The sequence below is a fragment of the Cinclus cinclus genome, chromosome 17 (assembly GCF_963662255.1).
Source record: "Cinclus cinclus chromosome 17, bCinCin1.1, whole genome shotgun sequence".
NCBI classification, from domain to species: Eukaryota; Metazoa; Chordata; class Aves; order Passeriformes; family Cinclidae; genus Cinclus; species Cinclus cinclus.
Window position 1 is genome coordinate 13,219,997 of NC_085062.1, and position 20,410 is coordinate 13,240,406.

Genomic DNA, 20,410 nt, shown 5'->3' on the forward strand with positions numbered 1-20,410 from the left:
AAAACTATTCCATCACACATGGTACTTTACCAGATTTTTCACAGATTTATACAGACAAAACCCAAAGAAATTGTTGTTCATTGGTCCTAAATTGCACAATTCTCAATATTCAGTCTCCTATTGGTTATTGATCCCTCTTCATGCAGTGCTAATTTGGTCCTCATTCTGTGGGTCTCTTGTCCATCTTTTCCCAGCCCACATGTCTCTGACTGCCCCAGGGGTGATGTTTACTAAGGTTTTTTATCTCCTCTGCATCTTCTGGGCTGGGAATTTTCTTTTTGTTGATTGAAGCTGATCAGGCCTCACCCAGTAAAACTCAACCCTTGGTGAAAGAGTCTTCTAAACAGAAACCTCCATTTCCTTCCTCCCAGGCAGAGGAGAACAAAGCCCTAACTAAAGTTAGTTAAGAAGATTTTTAGAGTTGTATCATTTCCAAGGTGATGAGGGAGAGGCTCACACCCCAGCACTCCCACTTTCCTGCTGTGGCTCTAGCACATCCCAAGGATGCTCCAGGTGCTGCTCTCACTGCCCAGTGCCAGTGGTGGTGACACAACTGCAGAGCAAGAATGAGAATTAGTGACCAGAGACACAATCCCCAGGGTAGTTAAGGGGGATGAGTTCAACCTTTGGAGTACTCTCAGCTGAACCTGCCAGGGTCTACCACAGATCCCCACATTTTTCTGGAATTTTGTGGAATTTCCTTCTCCAGCACTGGTGGTGGGAAAGGAACTTTGCCTCCAAGTGCTCCCCACAGGGCAAGGAAGGTTTGATAGGATTATTGAGCTGGAGGAAGGAGGGGTGAGTTGGAAGGGATCAGGGAAATCAATGAGCCACAAAAGATTTCAGAATCAGCAGATGAGTCTGGGCTGGCTCCAACACCCTGGAGTGAGGGGAATTCCTCTTCTGAATGTGTTCCTGGAGATTTCCAGGGGCAAACCTGGACTGAAACAGTGGAGAGAAGGGTGAACACATTGATTTATTGGAATTACTTAACCAAGCCCACAAGACTGGGATGGAGCGAGGGTTGAAGAAATATTTCTTGAAGAAACAATTATTTTTTGCAAGGTGTTGGTCATGAATTTCAGCTCCTGCTCAGCTTTTTCTCCTGTCTTGACTCTAAGTCGCATAAATTCCCCAGTTGTTTCTGGGGGTTCAGACTTCATGTGGCTTTGCAGGAATATTTTGTGATCAACCCCCCTTCAGTCACTTCCCAAAAGAGCTCCTGTAGCTCTTCGCAAGGTAGGGCAGGACCAACTGTTTTGCACCAACTGTTTCCAGCTCGTGGCTCCATCCAAATGTCAAGAAACAGAAAGATTTTTCTCCTGACACCTACAGAAAGACTTAAAAATTGAAGTGTTCTCACTGCAGCAAGAAGCAGCTTTTGGATCCCTGAGATGCTGTCACTTCATCCTCCCAAACCTAAGAAAGAACAGGAAAAAATTTGCCTCCTAATAAAAATCCAGTCACAATTTTTGTAGTTTGTTTCTATGAGAAAGATTCAGTTAAAATTGTCCCCTTCAGTTATTTTTTTCTGTCACCTCCCTTCCACTGATGACAACTTTCTTTGCTCAAATAGCATTGATGCCTTGGGAAGCTTTTGCAGTGGAGCTAGAGGGTTAATTCCCCCTAAATTTAAATATGTTCTGATATAAAATGTAATCTCCTGCCATCAGCAGCTCCCAGAAATGCTGCTTTGCTAAACTGCCCTGTTTCCAAGCTGTGCCTTGATTTACAATTTATCCATTCACTGCTCCTTTTGCATTGCTAGTAAAGGCTTTTATTAAGGATGACAGGAATGTTTTATCCACCATCATAAACAGGGTTTTATTAAAGAGGAAAAAAAACCCAGAAAGAGTTGGAATGATAAAAATGCAGGTTCCCAGTCCTCTTTTCATAACTTATCGGGGAAGACTTTCCAGCTGAATCAGCTGCTGAGTAGTTGTGTTTTCTTCAGGAGGATGCGAATTTAAGGGATTTGGGGTTGTAACTGTGATACTTTGAGGCTCTGGTGTACCCACAATTACTGCTGAAGGCTCAGGATTTTGGGATAGAAATAGGCAGTTTATGGTGTTCATCCTGCTGGGAGTGCAGGAACCCTGCCTGGCACCCCAGCGTTCTTCGGGATATGCCACATTTATCCTTTCCAGCTGCTCTCTCTCTCAAAGAAAAAAAAAAGGAAAAAAAAAAGAAAAAAAAAAGGTATTTCATATTTTTAATTCCTCCTGTGAAATTGCTCTTTCAAGACTGACATTAACTGAATGAAGTCTTGCAGCAAAGAAGTCCTGGGATTTTCCAGAAGCCCTTCAAGAAGCCAAAGGACAGAGAATTACAACATATTTGAGGACCAATCCCTACCAGGGACACTCCCACACCCTGCTGAGCTTTGACCAGTATTCCCTGCATCAGTCAGAGAATTCCAGGATGGTTTAAGTGGGAAAGGATCTAAAACCCATCCAGTCTCACCCCCTGCCATGGGCAGGGACACCTTCCACTATCCCAGGCTGCTCCAAGTCCCATCCAACCTGGCCTTGGACACTTCCAGGAATGGAGACTCCATGTTCCTCTGTTCCACCATCTTTTTAGTGAAGAATTTCTTCCTAAAATCTAAATCTGCCTTCCTTCAGTTTAAGGCCATGGAGTTCTGGTGCAGAGGTGTTCCAGGACTCTTCTGGATGTGCCACAGGGAATTTCTGGATGTGCCTCCAAAGAAGTGTGCTCAGACTGGCTTTTCACTGGATGAGATTGCTGCTGTTCTTTAAACTTTCAATGTTAATGCTTTTAAATGTAATGCTTTTAAACTTCCCTGCTGCCCAGTGCCGCTCAGTGTCCTTGGCTGGCTCATTGAAATCTGCTGCAATTCCAAAAAATGCTCAGGAGACTCTGAAGAATCTAAAGGAGCTGCTCACCATGGAGTCTTGAAATCAGCAAGGTGGGGAAAGACCTTGAAGATCACCAAGCCTAACTGTCCAAATATTCACCAATGACCCCTGTCCCCAGGTGCCACATCCAGGGGTTTCTGGGACACTTCCAGGGATGGAGACTCCACCCCTGCCCTGGGCAGCTCTGTCATTGCCTGGCCACCCTTTCCATGAAGGAATTTTCCCAAAATCCAACCTGAGCCTCCCCTGGCCCAGCCTGAGGCCGTTCCCTCTCCTCCTGTCCCTGTTCCCTGGAGCAGAGCCTGACCCCCCCGGCTGTCCCCTCCTGTCAGGGAGTTGTGCAGAGCCACAAGGTCCCCCCTGAGCCTCCTTTTCTCCAGGCTTTTCTCTCTTTCCCAGCTCCCTCAGCCCCTCCTGGTGCTCCAGCCCCTTCCCCAGCTCTGTTCCCTTCCCTGGACACCCTCCAGCCCCTCCAGGTCTCTCTGGTCAGGAGGGGCCCCGAGCTGCCCCAGCACTGGAGGTGCCCCAGCAGTGCCAGCACAGGGGATGTTCACTCCTGGTGATGTTCACACAACATCTCAACTCCTGAAGAGCCTCCCCAGATCCATCCAATGCCACTGCCAACCCACCCTCAGGAGAGAGCAATTCCCAAAACAACCCTTCCCTGGGGCCTTTTCCCATTGGAAGGGAGGGATGGAGGAGTTTATGACTCCAGCTGCTTGGACTGGATCCCACCAGAAGCTTTAGCACCTGCCCTGCCCATTTGTCCTGGTTTACAATACAAGATACATATTCTGTTACCATCTGAGAAGGGTGATCATCCTTATCTCTGTGGGAAATGTCTTCTGTTAATGGGCCATTGAGTCCTACTGTATAACTGATAAGATTACATCATCCCATTGGGAGATGCTCCAGCCAGGAGGACGAGCCAAGCCTTTCCTACCTAGATAGAAACTGAGGTTTAGAACGCCAAAGGCAGCCTTTTTCCACTGGATTCCACAAGAAGAACCAGGTTTTTATCCACATCATCGCTGGACCCTTTGGAGGAAAACTGCACCAGCACCCTGACTGACAGGGTATCAGGTTGTATTCTGACTCTGTCAGTGGTTTTATTTTTATTACTGCATGTATTTTGTTTTTTCTCTTTTTTTTTCCTCTTCCCTATTAAAAATTGTATTACTGACTTGAAGTCTCACTGGTTTTGCTGTTCAAACCAGTACACCATCTGTCAAAGCATCACTTTGGCAATCTTCACATTGTGTTGTCCTTTGCACATGGATCCAGCTCCAGCAAATCCCTAGATTTGCTGAGGACATAAATGTGTGGCTCCTGTCCTCCCAAGGGCATTCCTAGGCTCCTGGACCCCCTGTAATTCTCCAGTGTAGAGAAACAAAACAATGCTTGAGAGATGAATTTGTCAGCACGAGAGGACAGTGATGTTTATCGACATCAATGGAATAAATAAGACAATAAATTTGGAATTGCTGCTGGAATTACTCGCTAGTGCTGGATATTGAATTTTACCTGTTTTTATTGTTTGTGGAATGGGCTGCTGGTTTATGCATCATCATCTTTTTGACATAGTGATTCTGGATTATTTGACTGTGTTTCCTGGGAAAGAAAGAGGGGGGAAAATACCCCTCCTAAGACTGAAATGTGCAGATGAACCAAACCAAGGCCCCAGAGATAAAATTGGAATTATTCCATCCCAGTGTGACAAAGTGATCTGGCTCGTCCTGGGAAACAATGTAGCAGGAAATGCTCCAGGAATTTCCAATTCACAACTTTCCTCCCAAGTGTCTGAGCACACATCATTAAGAACTGGGAAATAAAATTATTCTAAATCTTGTGGGCTTTTGTTCTCTGACAGGCCCCTCGTGAGATGGGAGGAGTGGTCCAGGATGGTCTGATCTGGAGATTCCTCCCAGTAGATTTGATTTTGCAGAACCAAGACTCACTCAAGTCCTACCAAGAGATTTTAGGTTTTCCTGGGAAATTTGAACGATTCTTTAGTTTTACCCCATTTTAATTTTTCCCTGCCTTAGAATCCCTGGGATTTTGCAACTGTTTTTCCTGAGCTCTTAGGGAATTAACTTGCTTTGGTTTATTGACCATATTCCCTTGTATCCAAGGAGTTTATGGGAAGAACTGTGACTGTTTGGTCCTGGGTACCTCTTACTCTTCCCAAACATTTTGACTGAAAGTACCGACCAAGGGCACAGGTCCCTATGGGACCTAGGCAGTCAATGCTGATTCCCTTAAAATCCATATAAAAGGACTTAAAAGCCATTGTAAAAGGGCTTAAAATTCACGTCAAAGCAGCATGGGAAGGCTTTCTGCATTTCCCTTTTCCCAAGGAGCATTCCATGGTTGGGACTGGCACTGAGCTCCCTGGACCTCCCAGCAAAGATGACCCTGCCCAGGCCCCTCCCAGGATTTAACCCCCAGGGCGTGGTAGGAAGGGACAGCAGGTTCTGGAGTCCAGGAACAGGGAATTTTGAGATGGGCACTTCTGAGCTGCCCCAAACCTTCCATATTCTCATCTAAAAGGAGAACAAGGAGAAATTTGGTGCCAAATCAATCCATGCCAGGCTGGTTGTGACCCCCAGATGGGCTCCTTGTGCCAAGGAGAAAGAATTAACTCTGGGATTATCCCTTCCCCAGCAAGAACAGGACACTCCTCTGCTTTCAGTCAGGCCCAAAAAAGAGTAAAAAGAAAAAAAATCCAGTGTTCAATGGTCAGACACTGGTCAGACACCAATCAGACCCTGAGGTTTGCCTTAAATCATGTCCTGGTTCTTCCTGATTTTCCCAAATGCAGGATTCCCAGCACAAGAGCTAATCCCACAAAGCTATGATAGCCCTGGATTGTCCTTGGAGAGCTCCATGGCTTCCATACCTCTGTTCCAACCCTCGTGGGGAAATTTATCCAGGAATTTAATATTACTTGGAAAGCTGATCCCAGGAACGTATTTCTTACGCCTCAGCATCACTGCAGTGACATTGGCAATCCTGAGCACAGGAATTCTCTGCCAAGTGCTGTCCCACTGCTCCAGCAGATTTGAAACTCTTCAGCTTTATGGTTTCTTTTTTATTTATTTCTCCCTGAATCTCCCCATCTTCTTCCCTGGCATCTACAAAAAAGCTGGAGAGCTCCAGATCCCAGAGGAGCCTCCAGAGCTGGAGCAGCTTCTCCCCTGTCACAAGTGTCAATCAGGAACTGGATAGGGTCTCTACTTCCCAGCCAGGGGTGGCATCTGATTTCCCAAGCTTTCAGCGTAATTTGTGTTCAAGTCTCTTGAGTAAAATCCTGTCTTGCCTGCTGGATCTGAATGTTCTTTATTTCCAAAGTGACCTCAGTATGTGTTCGAATAAAAGCAGCATTAAAGGGAGCCTTTTTGGCAGTTTTGGTTTTCTGGCTTGAAGGAGAATTTAGGGAATTTCTATTACAAGGCTTTGGAAGAGTAAAAATCCCAGCATTGACAAAAGCTGAGAAATAACATCCTCCAAAGGCCACAAATCTCCCTGTGAGGAGGGAGAATGATCACAACTATTAATCCTACCTGGATATGGTTGTGCTGATCGTGCTGTAAGAACTCATTTGGAAGAGAAATCAATTAATGAAGGCAAATGCAGGTGTCCAGGACTAATTAGCAGTGACTATTTATGATGACCAGGTGAGTGCCACTGTCACCCCCCTCTCCCCCCCCCCCCACCTGCACTTTTGGGGTTATTAGCCCTCTTTGGGTAATTGGCTACTGCTGTGTGGTTGAATCCAAGCAGCTGGCACTTCATCTTTATAAGAAAGGGAATGTTAATGAGCTTAATTGTTTCCCTGTACCCACAGAGAAATTATCCCGCCGAGATAAGGGAGGGGAGGACTCAGCACTTCTGAGAGTTCCCCAACCTCATCAAGAGCCTGAGCTGGGATTTTTAATGAGCTTCTGAGGCTCTCATTGATTCCCCTCCCATCCAGGGGCTGACAGCAGGATAGAGCACTGCCAGCCACACATTCTCAGTGTGTCAGGTTGTACAATAATAATCACAGTGCTCACCCACTTAAAACCAAATCCCTCCAAATGAAAATGTCCTGCCTGACATGCTGGATACGGCCCTGTGTGCACAGAAAGAAAACACATTCCCAATCTGAAAAATCTGTTTTATATTAGTCTGATGTTTAAATCATTTGTCTTAGGCTGTAAAAAGACACAGTTGGAAGAAGCATAATGTGATGGGGAAAATATTGAAGCCTGTAAACATCAATTTTAGGAGCAATTATTCTCTTTTCAAAATCAAAATTCAGTGCCGCTGGTCTTTGTACAGATCCAACAAGAAAGCTCCTCATGCCCCCTGCAGTAAAACTCCAAATGCTGTTTCCTCCAGCTGCTCTCCCACACCCCGGTGCTGATCCAGCAGATGTTTGGGCAGGAAAAGGTGGTAATGAACAGAAATTGATGCTAATATTAAAATGAACTGTTTTCATTTCAGCCTCCTACAAGCCCTAGAAACAAGATCAGTCCCTGATTGCCAGCTGAAGAGCAAATTTCCAAAGAGAAAGAAGCACTTGTTTTCAGGTCCTGCCAATTTTCCTGGAAAACAGAGAAAGAAAGAAAGAAAGAAAGAAATGTAATCCTAGTTCTTGTTAGCGATTTCTCAAGACAGTGTCTTCCCTTTTTTGGGAAGGCCCTGGAATGGTTTTCCATGATGGACATAAAGGATGCTGCTTTGCAAGAGGCTGAGCTCAAACACAATGATTTTATGGTGTCACATTTGCCATACAAAGATGGAGAAGTGTCTGGAGGGTCCATAGGAGGAGCAGCTGAGGGCACTTGAAATGTTCAGCTGGAGCAGAGGACACTGAGCTCAGAACTCACCAGGGGCTGCAGCTCCAATCTCTGCTCCCTGGGACAGGGACAGCACCCAGGGAATGGCTGGAGCTGGGCCAGGGCAGGCTCAGGCTGGAGATCAGGGAAAGGTTCTTCCCTCCCCCAGAGGGTGCTGGGCACTGCCCAGGCTCCCCAGGGAATGGTCCCGGCCCCGAGGCTGCCAGAGCTCCAGGAGTGTTTGGACACCAGGGATGGACAGCGGGGGATTGTTGGGGGGTCTGTGCAGGGACAGGAGCTGGGCTGGATCATCCTGTGGGTCTGTCCAGCTCAGGATATTCCATGATTCTATGATTTATTTAAATCCTTTCCTACTGCAGTTTCCAATGGAAAATGACTCCTGGATGAGCTCTAATGAGCAGCCTGCTCTGGGGAATAGTGGAGTGCTCTTCCTCACAGAACCCAGCTGGGATCCTCCCTAGGGACCATCCCCAAAGGCTCCAAAGGGCAGAGGTCAGTGTTGGTACCAGCTTGGAAAACCACTCAGATGGGGGAACTGGGGCATGAACTGTTCTGGGTCACCCTCTGTGGTCACCTCCCTGCTCACAGACTAAAGCAGGACCACAGTGAGGTGTCACCAGGGAGAAAGGGACTTAAATGGGATCCAGGAGATAGAAATGAATTTATTCCTGGATCTGGGTTGGTATTCAGTAGATATGGGGATAAAATAGTGCTGGGCCTAAAGTCCCCTCTGATATCTTTGGGGAGCTCTAGGCTTAGATTTTGTCACTGCCCAGTGTCACTGCCCTGTGTCACTGCTCTGTGTCACTGCCCTGTGTCACTCCCCTGTGTCACTGCCCTGTCTGACTGCTCTTTGTCACTGCCCTGTGTCACTGCTCTGTCTCTGCTCTGTGTCACTCCCCTGTGTCACAGCCCAGTGTCACTGCTCTGTCTCTGCTCTGTGTCACTGCCCTGTGTCACTGCCCTGTGTCACTGCTCTGTCTCTGCTCTGTGTCACTGCCCTGTGTCACTGCTCTGTGTCACTGCTCTTTGTCACTGCCCTGTGTCACTGCCCTGTGTCACTGCTCTGTGTCACTGCTCTTTGTCACTGCCCTGTGTCACTGCCCTGTGTCACTGCCCTGTGTCACTGCTCTGTGTCACTGCCCTGTGTCACTGCTCTCTGTCATTGCTCTGTCACTGCCCTGTGTCACTGCCCTGTGTCACTGCTCTGTCTCTGCCCTGTGTCTCTGCCCTGTGTCACTGCTCTGTGTCACTGCCCTTTGTCACTGCCCTGTGTCACTGCTCTGTGTCACTGCTCTGTGTCACTGCCCTGTGTCACTGCTCTGTCTCTGCCCTGTGTCACTGCCCTGTGTCACTGCTCTGTGTCACTGCTCTGTGTCACTGCCCTGTGTCACTGCCCTGTGTCACTGCTCTGTCACTGCCCTGTGTCACTGCCCTGTGTCACTGCTCTGTGTCACTGCTCTGTGTCACTGCTCTGTGTCACTGCCCTGTGTCACTGCTCTGTCTCTGCTCTGTGTCACTGCCCTGTGTCACTGCCCTGTGTCACTGCTCTGTCAGCACAGCTCATAGGATTAGACACAAGGACTGTCTGATCCACACTGTGCTGCGCATCATTCCAATTCCAACATTCCTTGTCCACAGAGGAGGTGGAAAGGAAGCCTGTGGTGAAAGCTGGTGCTGGTGGAACTGAGCAGTGCCCAGCTCCAGGTAGGGAAGGTCCAACCGTGTCCCAGATGTGCTGGGGCTCTCTGATATCAAACAGAGAATCAAGGAGCAGCATTTGAAGCATTGCTGGAAGTGCTCCCATTTGGAGCAGCTTTTTATTCCCTGATCTGAAGCGAGCAGCTGTCCCTGCCTGCCTTGTGTTAGCCCAGCAGCAAGGAACCAGCCAGAAGGTGGCCAGTTCCCAGGAAAAATGCCTCATCCATCAGCCTTCAACCTTTTCTCTTTTCTCAGTTGTGTCTTGCTGCTGTCTCAAGCCAGCTTTTCTCCATCAGGAATTCTTCAGCATTACAGGGCTCTGTGCAGAGAAACAGGTGCAAGGTAGACGTGCCAAAGCTTTGCAGGAAGTTAAAGGGTTCCAGTTTCACAGGGGTGAGCAGCAGAATGTGTGTTCTCAAGTGAAGTTTGGTGTTTCTTGGTGCTGGGGGATCACTCGGAGTGGCTTGTCTCCTGGTGGGAGATGTCTGGAGGCTGGATGTGGTGGATGCTGGAGTAGTTCCAGCCATGCCCAACAAAGCCCTCAGTCCCAGCACCCCTGGGGCTCAGGGCTGTGTCCCTCAGCCAGAGTTCATGGAGCTGTGAAGGTGTGTGACTCAGACTTTGCTTAATCCTGCAGAGTCCTAAAGGAGGTGCCCCTGTGGTTTGGATTTATTGCCTGCTTAGATCAGACAACATTGGTGCAGCAGGAAAACAAAGGACTGGGAAGTCCTAGTCCTAGTCCTAGTCCTAGTCCTAGTCCTAGTCCTAATATGGCTAAACCTCAACGTATTTCCACGAGCAGAAGTGAGGACTTATTTTGAACAAAACCACTACAACCAACACAGTTCAATGGCTTGACCTGAGATTTCAGTGGCCCAGAACAAGCTTGGACAACATTTTAAATCCAGAGAGAAATCTCCTGAGTAGATTTTGGTCTTCCTGCTACTAGGAATAGAAATTTGTAGCCAGTTTTCCAAAGGTGTTCCATCCTTTCCAAAGTGGGATTTGAAGCAGCTGAGGAACTTGCACAAGAATAGAAAAATAAGCAGCAGGAGCATGGCCTGACCCTGAGGTTTTGGTGTCCTCAGAGAGGAGGTGACACCAGAGAAGGGCAGGATTTGTGCTGGCAGGAATCTGTGCTCACCTATGCCACCAAGCAGGACAGGGCTGCTGTGGCTTGGCAGCCACCACTTTGTGTGTGTGACAGTGACACAATTGTGTCACCCAGCCCATCCCCTCTGGTCCCTGACAACCACAAAAGCACAGAGCCATGGAAGGATTTTGCTTTCTGTTCCCAAGAAGAAAAGGGAGAAACTTTGGATGGGGCTCTGGGGAACCTGAGGTACCTGTTCATTGCAGGTCTTGGGATTAAATGGCCTTTAAAGCTTCCTTCCAACCCAAATATTCTGTAATTCCATGATTTTGTGCCCTCTCCGCCTGCTCTTGTCCTTTCCTGACACATTTATTGCTTTGGCCATTGCAGCCTCAATTTTTGGAGGTTTCTGATCTTTGTAATCTTCTGATCTTTGATCTTTAAGACAGCAGCATTTGTCATCATAGTGTGGGCAATAATCATTCCATAACTGCTTCTGTCTTACAGCAAAGGAAAATAATTCTGACCTGGACTTAAAGGAAATGTCACACACCTCAGGCCAACGAGGGAAAATTGATCCTTGTGCTGACAATTGAACAGCCTTGGAGATGTTCTTTTGCCACTTGGAAAGGTCATTCTCCCCCTTCCTCAGGTCCTCACGGACATTGTCTGGCACATGCCATGGAATGCATCTCTTTCTCAGTGATTTCCCCAAATCCATCTTCCAGTTAATTGTCATGGAATATCCACCAGAATCATGGCATGTCCTGGGTTGGAAAGGACCCACAGGATCATCGAGTCTCACTCCTGGCCCTGCACAGACCCCCCAACAATCCCCCCCTGTCCATCCCTGGTGTCCAAACACTCCTGGAGCTCTGGCAGCCTCGGGGCCGGGACCATTCCCTGGGGAGCCTGGGCAGTGCCCAGCACCCTCTGGGGGAGGGAAGAACCTTTCCCTAAAATCCAACTCTGGGAACTCTAGGACCATGCCATCTCCAGCTGGGTGATACCTCTAAGCCTCATTCAGGAGCTCCTGGGTTCTCATCTCAGCTTTTCCAAGCTGCAATTTTGCAATAGAAAAGCTCTTCACTACCTGCCTGATGCACAGTTCTGTGTTCCTGTGGCTGTCCCTTCAGTCACGCTGTTGCCAGGCTGCAGCAGAGCTGCCAACACAGAAATTCCTACAGGGAAGCAGCTGTTTTTCCTCTAATCCTGCCCAGGTGTGTCCCAGGGAAAGGCTGCTGCTCCACCTGACAATGCCCTGCAGGGTAGCCCTGTTCACACTTCAGCAGCGAAGCATTTTAATTAATTGTCAACAGTTTTTTAATATATAGATTTAGCAGCTCTGCCTGAGTAAATGCTGTTTGAGAGATTAAATTCTGTTTGGATTAATGGCCTCTGACAGCTTTTCCTACTTTGCAAACAAAGTGGGTTTGAAGTGTAATAAAACAGAGCGTGGGATGCATCGAACACGGGAGCCTCTAGAGCTGGGAGCTGAGGGAAACCTTGGCAGCCTCCATCCAGAGGAGCCTTCAGGGTGGACAAACACAACTTCCAGGCACTAAGGGATTTGTATGATGTGGTTTGTGCTCTCCCAGTGCCTGGTGTCCTGTTTTTCCACTTCCATCCCTGCTCCAGGCACACCTTGGGCTGTTCCCTCTCCTCAGGCCATAGTGGAGAGGAGAATAAAGCACATAAATGGGAGTTCTACTTGCCAGGAAAGCTCAAAGGCAGGATCCCAGGACCTGGAGTGGATTTCTGCTGGTCAGAAAGCCAGTCCCACTTGGATCAGCCTTTTAGACAGAGCATGACAGTGATTAGTGAAGCCTTTCCAGCAGGGCATGGCTTCTGTTCCATGTGCAGTTCCCATTCCATGTTTTTGAGGCTGAGGTGCAGTCTAGAGACCCTGACCACAGGGAGAGGGAGAATGAAGAATCAGAATCAGCAGGAAACTACAGCCAAGCACTGCTGCATGGGCTGAGCCAATCCTACAGGAGTGCTGCAGCCAGCTGGGAATCTCTGTCTCCAAACCTTAGGAAAATGCCCTGGTAGCCTCCTGTTCATGATACAACACAAATTTCCTCCTTCCCATTGTAAAACACAGGTGTCCTCTGGGTTGTTGGGAAGAGCAGGAAAGACCTTGGAGACAATGCCCTTGTGTCCAGGGACAGGATTAAGGCACCTGCTCCCTTATGCCCCAGGTTTTATAAACTCCCCTAAGACAGAGATGAGGCTCAGGAACCAGGAGCTCTGGAAAGGATGTCCCACCCAAAATAACTCTGTTATTTGCATGGAAACAAGACACATCCTGTCCCCAAGGCACCTTCACAAACCCTGAGGGGCATTCAGTGCACATCTCACAGAAATCAGATCTCAGCAGGGCTGTTGGTTCAGAGCCCACCTACCCTGATCTGCCATCATGCAGAATTTTAGGACACGTTGAGCTTCCTGTTCATGGAATTTGGGAGCTGGAATGCACAAATCCATTGAGACAAAATCCAGGAGAAGGAGGAGCAGCAAACTCCCTTCAGCTGAACAGGTGCCCAGCTCCTCCTTTTAATGAACTTGTTGAATTTCTGAGTGTTTTAAAGTAGAGACTGGAGAACTCTTAAATGTGGATATGTTTTATTCATGAAAGTGGAACTTTAGACATTAAAGCAAGCGGGTTGTATGACAGTTTTATGAACTTGAAATGAATGATAGTAACAAAGGACTCAAAATGTATTAGGAAGTAATTATCAAATAACTTGTTAATGGTATCCAGGAGCTCTATAATGTGACAAAGCACTGCTCTGAACTCTAAACCCTCATGTGATTATTTTGGGGCTGGGAAGGAGCAAACCTCAGCTTCAAAGGCAATGAAAATGTTCATTACTAATAACAAATTCAATAACTAACAATAATCAGGATTAATGGCACTGTCAATACTGATTCAGCCAGAAGGAATTTTTTGAAGTTATAAGTGTACCCAAAAATCATTTGAAGCAGAAGTTGTTTTCCTAAACCATATTATTTCATAGCAAAATAATTTCCTTGGACACACAGAGACCTCAGTGTGGCTGAACATGGGTTGCCTTTCATCCAGGACGGAGAAGGGGAAATATGGAATGATTAGAGATAAGGGGTGTTATCAACAGTAATTCACTGGAGCATGTGCTAGATCAATGGGAGTCTTTAAAGTGAAATTGTGGTGTCTCTTTCCTAAAGCTCTGCTTTAAATAAGCCTCATGTGGAGGCACAGAACACACAGTGCAAACTCTACTGCTGTCAGACTGGTATTGCCACCTCTCAGAAAACTCTGAGACCCAAAATGATATTTTACCTCATGTTGATTCACAAAACAGGTTAGAAAAATCAGCTAAGTTATTTCATTTTGGAACTGCAAATATTTTGGTTTAGCTGCATTTTTAACACTTTTATATAATCTCTTGTATCCATTGGCAGATTATCCATGTTATAGAATACCTGTGCCTGTTAGCCTCAGTGGCCTCAGTGCTTCCATGAAGGAATTGATCCCAATATCCAACGCGACCCTCATCTCCTCCTGTCCCTGTTCCCTGGAGCAGAGCCCGACCCCCCCTGGCTGTCCCCTCCTGTCAGGGAGTCGTGCAGAGCCACAAGGTCCCCCCTGAGCCTCCTTTTCTCCAGGCTTTTCTCCCTTTCCCAGCTCCCTCAGCCCCTCCTGGTGCTCCAGCCCCTTCCCCAGCTCTGTTCCCTTCCCTGGACACCCTCCAGCCCCTCCAGGTCTCTCTGGTCAGGAGGGGCCCAGAGCTGCCCCAGCACTGGAGGTGCCCCAGCAGTGCCAGCACAGGGGACGGGCACTGCCCTGCTCCTGCTGCCACCCCAGGGCTGGCACAGCCCAGGTGCTCTTGGCCTCTTGGCCACCTGGGCACACCTGGGCTTGTGTCCAGCCACTGTCACCAGCACCCACAGGGCCTTTTCCAACTTCCAGCCTGGAGCATTCCATGGGGTTGTTGTGACTCAAGTGCAGGATCTGACACTTGACCTTGTTGACCCTCACCCAGTTGTCCTTGGCCCATGAATCCAGCCTGTCCAGATCCCTCTGCAGACCCTTCCCACCCTCCAGCACATCCACACTCCCTCAAATTGTAATCATGAATTTGCCAAGTGATGAGATATTAAAGAGGAAGATTTTAACCAGGGCTGGCCCCAGTCCTGAGCCCTGGGGACACCAGAGAGGAGCTTTGCCAGGCCCCAGAGGAAGAAGCAGAGGCTGGTGTTTCTGATGCATGTCCCTTGTCTCTGGGCCAGATCTGGAGCACTGTATACCTCCAGATGTGATGGTTAAGGCAATCAGAGCCCCAGGCTGTGGGAACATTCAAATTCACTGATGTGACTCTGCAGGAGGGTCCCATAAGTCTGGAAATGCTGCACCAAACCCTCAGTGTGCTGCTGTCATCCTGGCCTTCAGCTATCCAAGGTGTCCTGATTCCCCAGTGCCCTGCAAAAGCAGAGCTGGATGTGACCAGATGCAGAGCTGGTTTTGTCCCAGATAAAAAGGGCCACAAATAATAAATCAGTGACTCAGACCAGAATAAATAATCTTTATTCCCTTGTGTTCTTGGCAAATGGGCTTAGGATGACAGCAGAGCCCTGAGGAGATGCCCATGGCTGGGAAGGATTTAGGAATTTAGGAGCCTTTTGTGGATCAGGCAATTATCAGAATAGAAGGACCCGCTTTAATTATTGGCTTGTTTTTCTGGGGGTGCCAAGCAGATACTCCTGCTGTAATAAAGGCACTGAACCAAGGGGACTCCTCTGAACCCAAAGGCAATTAGTCCCCAAAAGCTCCACCTGGGGCCTTAATCTGCTGTCCTGGTTTGAAAGACAGGTTTTTGCTAAAGAAAGGCAGAAGCCTCCCTTTGAAATGTAAAGTGTGATCCCTCCTCCCTACAAATTATTATAATTTTGGAATTAAGAGAGCTCTCAGGCAAAGATATGGGGGTAGGAATAACAGTTCTTTACTAGTATATCTAACAAGACAAACAAGAACAACAACAGCTATGAAATTACCCACAAACAGAACAGTAACTCAGTCCCAGTGTTTTTTGGCTGCAGGCACCTTTTCCCTGAGCTGCAGTTCCCGGTGCTGGGGGCGGGCGGGTCCCGCAGAGCCGCAGGAGGGCTGGGGGTGATGGCAGCGCTGTCCCAGAGGGAGAGAGAGATGGAGAGAGAGCTCTCCGCTCACGGTGTGGGTCCTGGTGCTCAGCAGAGTTCTGGATGATGGCAGGTTACAGTGAGAAGGGAGCAGGGCAGGGTCTGACAGCAGTGAGGATGGCTCCCAGTGCTGGGATGGCAGGGATGGGGCTGAGGCACCGATCGTCCTTCTCATCCCAACTCCGCGGGGGAAATGGGGAGAGCCAGAGCCTTCTGCTTCTTCTGGCTGTTTGAATCTCGTGGGGCTTCCCCTCCTTTCTCCCCTCCCCCTTGTCACCAGGGCCCAGTCAACAGGTATCTTAGCATGACAATGGGGAAAATTCCACAGAGGGAGAATTCCACATCTGCCTTTCTTTGGAGCCAGGAGCACAGGAAATGGAAACTCTCTGCAAAGATGGATGTGCTCCACTTGCTGCTGCACAAGACACTTCAGTGCTTCTCTCAGAAATATCCCTTAATTCTTTCACCCACAGAAGCAGTTTTGTTATCACAGAACCACATCAGGTTATCCTGGCCCAATTTACCAGTGGCAGCTTTTGATCTGTGTAATTTCATTTGCCATTCACTGAACTGGCTTTGATATTTTTTATTCAGCCTCTATTATAGAGCTCTTAACACTCAGGTCCCAACAGTGAGCCAGAGTCACTAATTTTGAGGTTTTAGATAGAGGTGCTGCACTTGTTACTATGCAGTCACCCCAAACCTCATAAATCTGCTGGACGGGTTTGCTGCAAGTATGGCTTGGCTTGCTGCCATTCCAAATTTTAGATGGAGATTCTGGAATCCCTTTCTCCTGGGTTCATCCTCTCAGCTTCTCTTCACTGTAACTGTGACCTCATCTTCCAGCCAGGACTTTGCTCCCTTTGGCAATTCCTGCACCATTTGAGCACCAAGGTCGGGTTTCGTTCCAAATGCTGCCTAAGCCTCCCTTAATCTCATCCCTACCCCTCCATTATCACACCTACAGAGCCTTCCTTTCTCTCATTTAAACAGAGTTACAGGAAAAGCTCCACCTCTCTGCCCTCAGTACCTTTTAAAAGTCCAACCCTGACATTCAGGGTTTATTGTTGTATTTCTGCCTTTCCCAATGGCAGGAAATTACTCCTCATTCCTCAATCCCAACTTCAATGCACTAAACTTTGCTAAACTATTAATTACTTATTAATTGGATGTTGCAAACAATAAACATGCCAGAATGTCTCATGATCTAAGATTTAGCTCTTTAATAAGCCCATCCAGGAGCTGAAAATCTGCTCATATGAAACCTTTGGAGACAGGGCAAATTATAACTTCAGCTTTCTTTCTCAAATAGGTTCTTTATAGATAGGGAAAAATCACACCCACATAAAAGCAACTGTGAACAAATTGGTCCTGAATATAAGTAGTTCAACAACGAAATGTTCTTAACCAGGAGAGCAATGGCAGATTTCTAAACACTGGGCTGAGGGGCTGTGAATCCCTTCCCATCCCTTTAATCTCTAAAGAAACTTATCTCAGCAGGATGATATGAAGGACTTCATCCAGGAAGTAGCATCACATTCCCAGGCAGCTGGGAAGGCTCAGATCAAGGCATGACCTGGCCAGATCACTCAGGTGCCATTCCTGGGGATGTCAGCATCTCTCTGTGGTTTGTTTCCTCACAAGCCTTGGTTTGAAAGACAGGTGTCTGCTAAGAAAGGCAGGAGCCTCTCTTTGAAATGGAAAATGTAAACCCCCTCCCTCCAAATTCTTATAATTTTGAAATTAAGGGGCTCTCGGGCAAAGATATGGGAATAGGAATAACAGTTCTTTACTAGGACAATTAAAATAGAAATACAGTATTACAAGGAACAAACCCAAACCATTGACACAGTCACAATCCAAGCTGACCCCCATCAGTCACTCAGGGTGTTGGAGCAGTCCCATTAAATGGTGGCTGCATCCTCCTGCAGTGACAGATGTGGTTCTGTTGGAGCAGTGCTCCTGGAGAAGGAGCAGTTTTCCTCTGAAGGTCCAGTGATGATGTAGAAAGGTCTGGTTTTCCTCTGGAAATCCAGTGGGGAAAGGCTGCTCTGATGTTCCAAATCTCAGATTTTATCTAGGTAGGGAATGCTTGGCTCCTGCCCCTGGCTGGAGCATCTCCCAGTGGGATGATGGAACTTGATCAGCCATGCAGTGGGACTCAATGGGTCATGAACAGGAGAGAGCTCCTGGAGGAAGGATGGGTTGTGGAAGAGATCAAGAGCACTGCCCCAGCTGGTTTTAACAGCTGGTGATAGAATTCATACTTGTGGTTACATCCTGCTTTGGAAGATAAGACATCGTTCAGCTGAGGGCAAGGCCAAGGCATTGGAGGATTGATGGCTGTGGGACAGTGCAGGTGTGCTCAGGGGAGCCTGTGAAGTCCAAAGGCTCTTCAGTCTGTCACATCATCTTCCCCTCAGCACCGCAGCGAGAGCAGAAGGTGCAGGAAGGAGGCCTGAGCCTGTGGAAAAACTCCATGGCTACTGGTCAGGAATGGATGTGAAATCCTCTGATTCCAGGACAGCTGCAATCCTGCCCATCCCAGGATAGGGAGTGAAGCAAGAGAAAGGAAAATCAAGGTTAGGCTTGTTGGAAATGACAGGTTTTTTTTGTTTTTGTTTTTTTTTTTTTTTTAATGTAACTTTAGCTAGGGCATTTGTTCACCTTTGTCCAGGGGGAAGGAAATTGAAGTTTCTTCTCAAATAAATGTTCCAGCACTGGAGGCCTAATGAGCTGAACATCTCCGCAGACTGGGAGTAGCACAGAAGATATACTAAAGATAATGAACATTAACAACCATTAACAAACATCAGCTCCAAATTCACCTGGGCTGGGAAAAAAGAGACAATGAGAACCTAATTAGCATTGGAGGGGAAGGGATCAATAACCGATAGAAAACCAAATACCAAGAACTGTATAACTTGGGACCAATGGACATTGAGCCAGTGAATTTCTCCAGGTTTTGATTGAATAAATATGTGAAAAAATCGAGTAAAATTCATGTGTGATGGAATGATTTTCTCTGCACATCCAGGCGATATGTGGATGAAATGATTTCTGTCATGTCTCCTGGCCAGAATAAAGCAATGCCTTGATTCTGTAACACTGGAAATACTTTCCAGGGAAGTGGGGCTGTCACCATGTCACCTTGTCACTGCGTCACTATGTCACTGTGTCACCACTGTATCACCTTGTCACCGTGTCACTGTGTCACCTTGTCACCTTGTCACTGTCACCGTGTCACTGTGTCACCACTGTGTCACCTTGTCACCCTGTCACCCTGTCACTGTGTCACCATGTCACTGTGTTGTCACTGTGTCACCACTGTATCACCTTGTAACCTTGTCACCCTGTCACTGTGTCACTGTGTCACTATGTCACTGTGTCACCACTGTGTCACCTTGTCACCCTGTCACCCTGTCACTGTGTCACCATGTCACTGTGTTGTCACTGTGTCACCACTGTATCACCTTGTAACCTTGTCACCCTGTCACTGTGTCACTATGTCACTGTGTCACCACTGTGTCACCTTGTCACTCTGTCACCTTTGTCACCTTTGTCACCTTGTCACCATGTCACCATGTCACCATGTCACCCTGTCACCTTGTCACCGTGTCACTGTGTCACCACTGTGTCACCTTTGTCACCTTGTCACCATGTCACCATGTCACCATGTCACCTTTGTCACCTTGTCACCTTGTCACTGTGTCACCTGTGCAAGGCCTGCCATGTGTGACTGGAGAGGGCAGGAGCCAGCTCTGCTGCTGCTGGAATGGGAGACAGCCCAGGAGAGCCAGGAATGGGTGGGCATCAGGATGTGAAAAACAAGGTTCACAATTTAGAATTTGAAAAGTTTAATAAGGGATAAAACAAGGGACAAACAAGACACCCAGCACTGTGGTGTTTTTGGTGACTAGCCAAAGGACACAGTGTCAATGTAAAACATCCTTCTCTATATACTGTTACATTGCTGGGGTGCATACATATTCATGAGTTTATACATTATTCAAACTTTCCTTTGAGTTTTTGGTGTTCCGGGAACTCTCTTGTTGGGTTTTAACCTCTGACTTCTCTGCAGGACATTCTGTAGATTAGGCCAATATATTTTATTTCTTCGTGTGTTTCCATCCTGTTGTTTCACATTCCCTGATAGCAAGGAGTGGAGAAATCCTTCCCAGATGCTTATGCTCTGGTTTCTGTCACTGTTATCTTATCACTTGGAGAGGCCAGTCCTCAGATGTAGGAAAAATAATTGCTTTACACCATTCTCTGAGTTGGTTACAAAGAGGTATTTTAGTCTCTATTTTAACATTTTGCTAATGCCTATAATATATATCACACTACTATTCATATAAATATATTTATCACACTACTATTCATATAAACTATATGGTGTATACATAAACTGACAGATTATACTGTACAAAAGCAGTTAAAAGTAAGTATAAATTGTACCATATCAAAATACTCATGATGCAGAAAGCTAATCTATGAATCTGAAAGCCAATATTATATTGCAAACTACAACACAGGAGGAGCCTTCTGCCCTGTTTGGGATGGGCTGTGGAGGTAGCAGAATCCCAGGATGGTTGGAGTGGAAGGGCTCTTAAAAATCATCCCACCCATTCCACCCCTGCCTTGGCAGGGACACCTCCCACTGTCCGAGGTTTCTCCAAGCCCCATCCAGCATGGCCTTCCAGGGATCCAGGGGC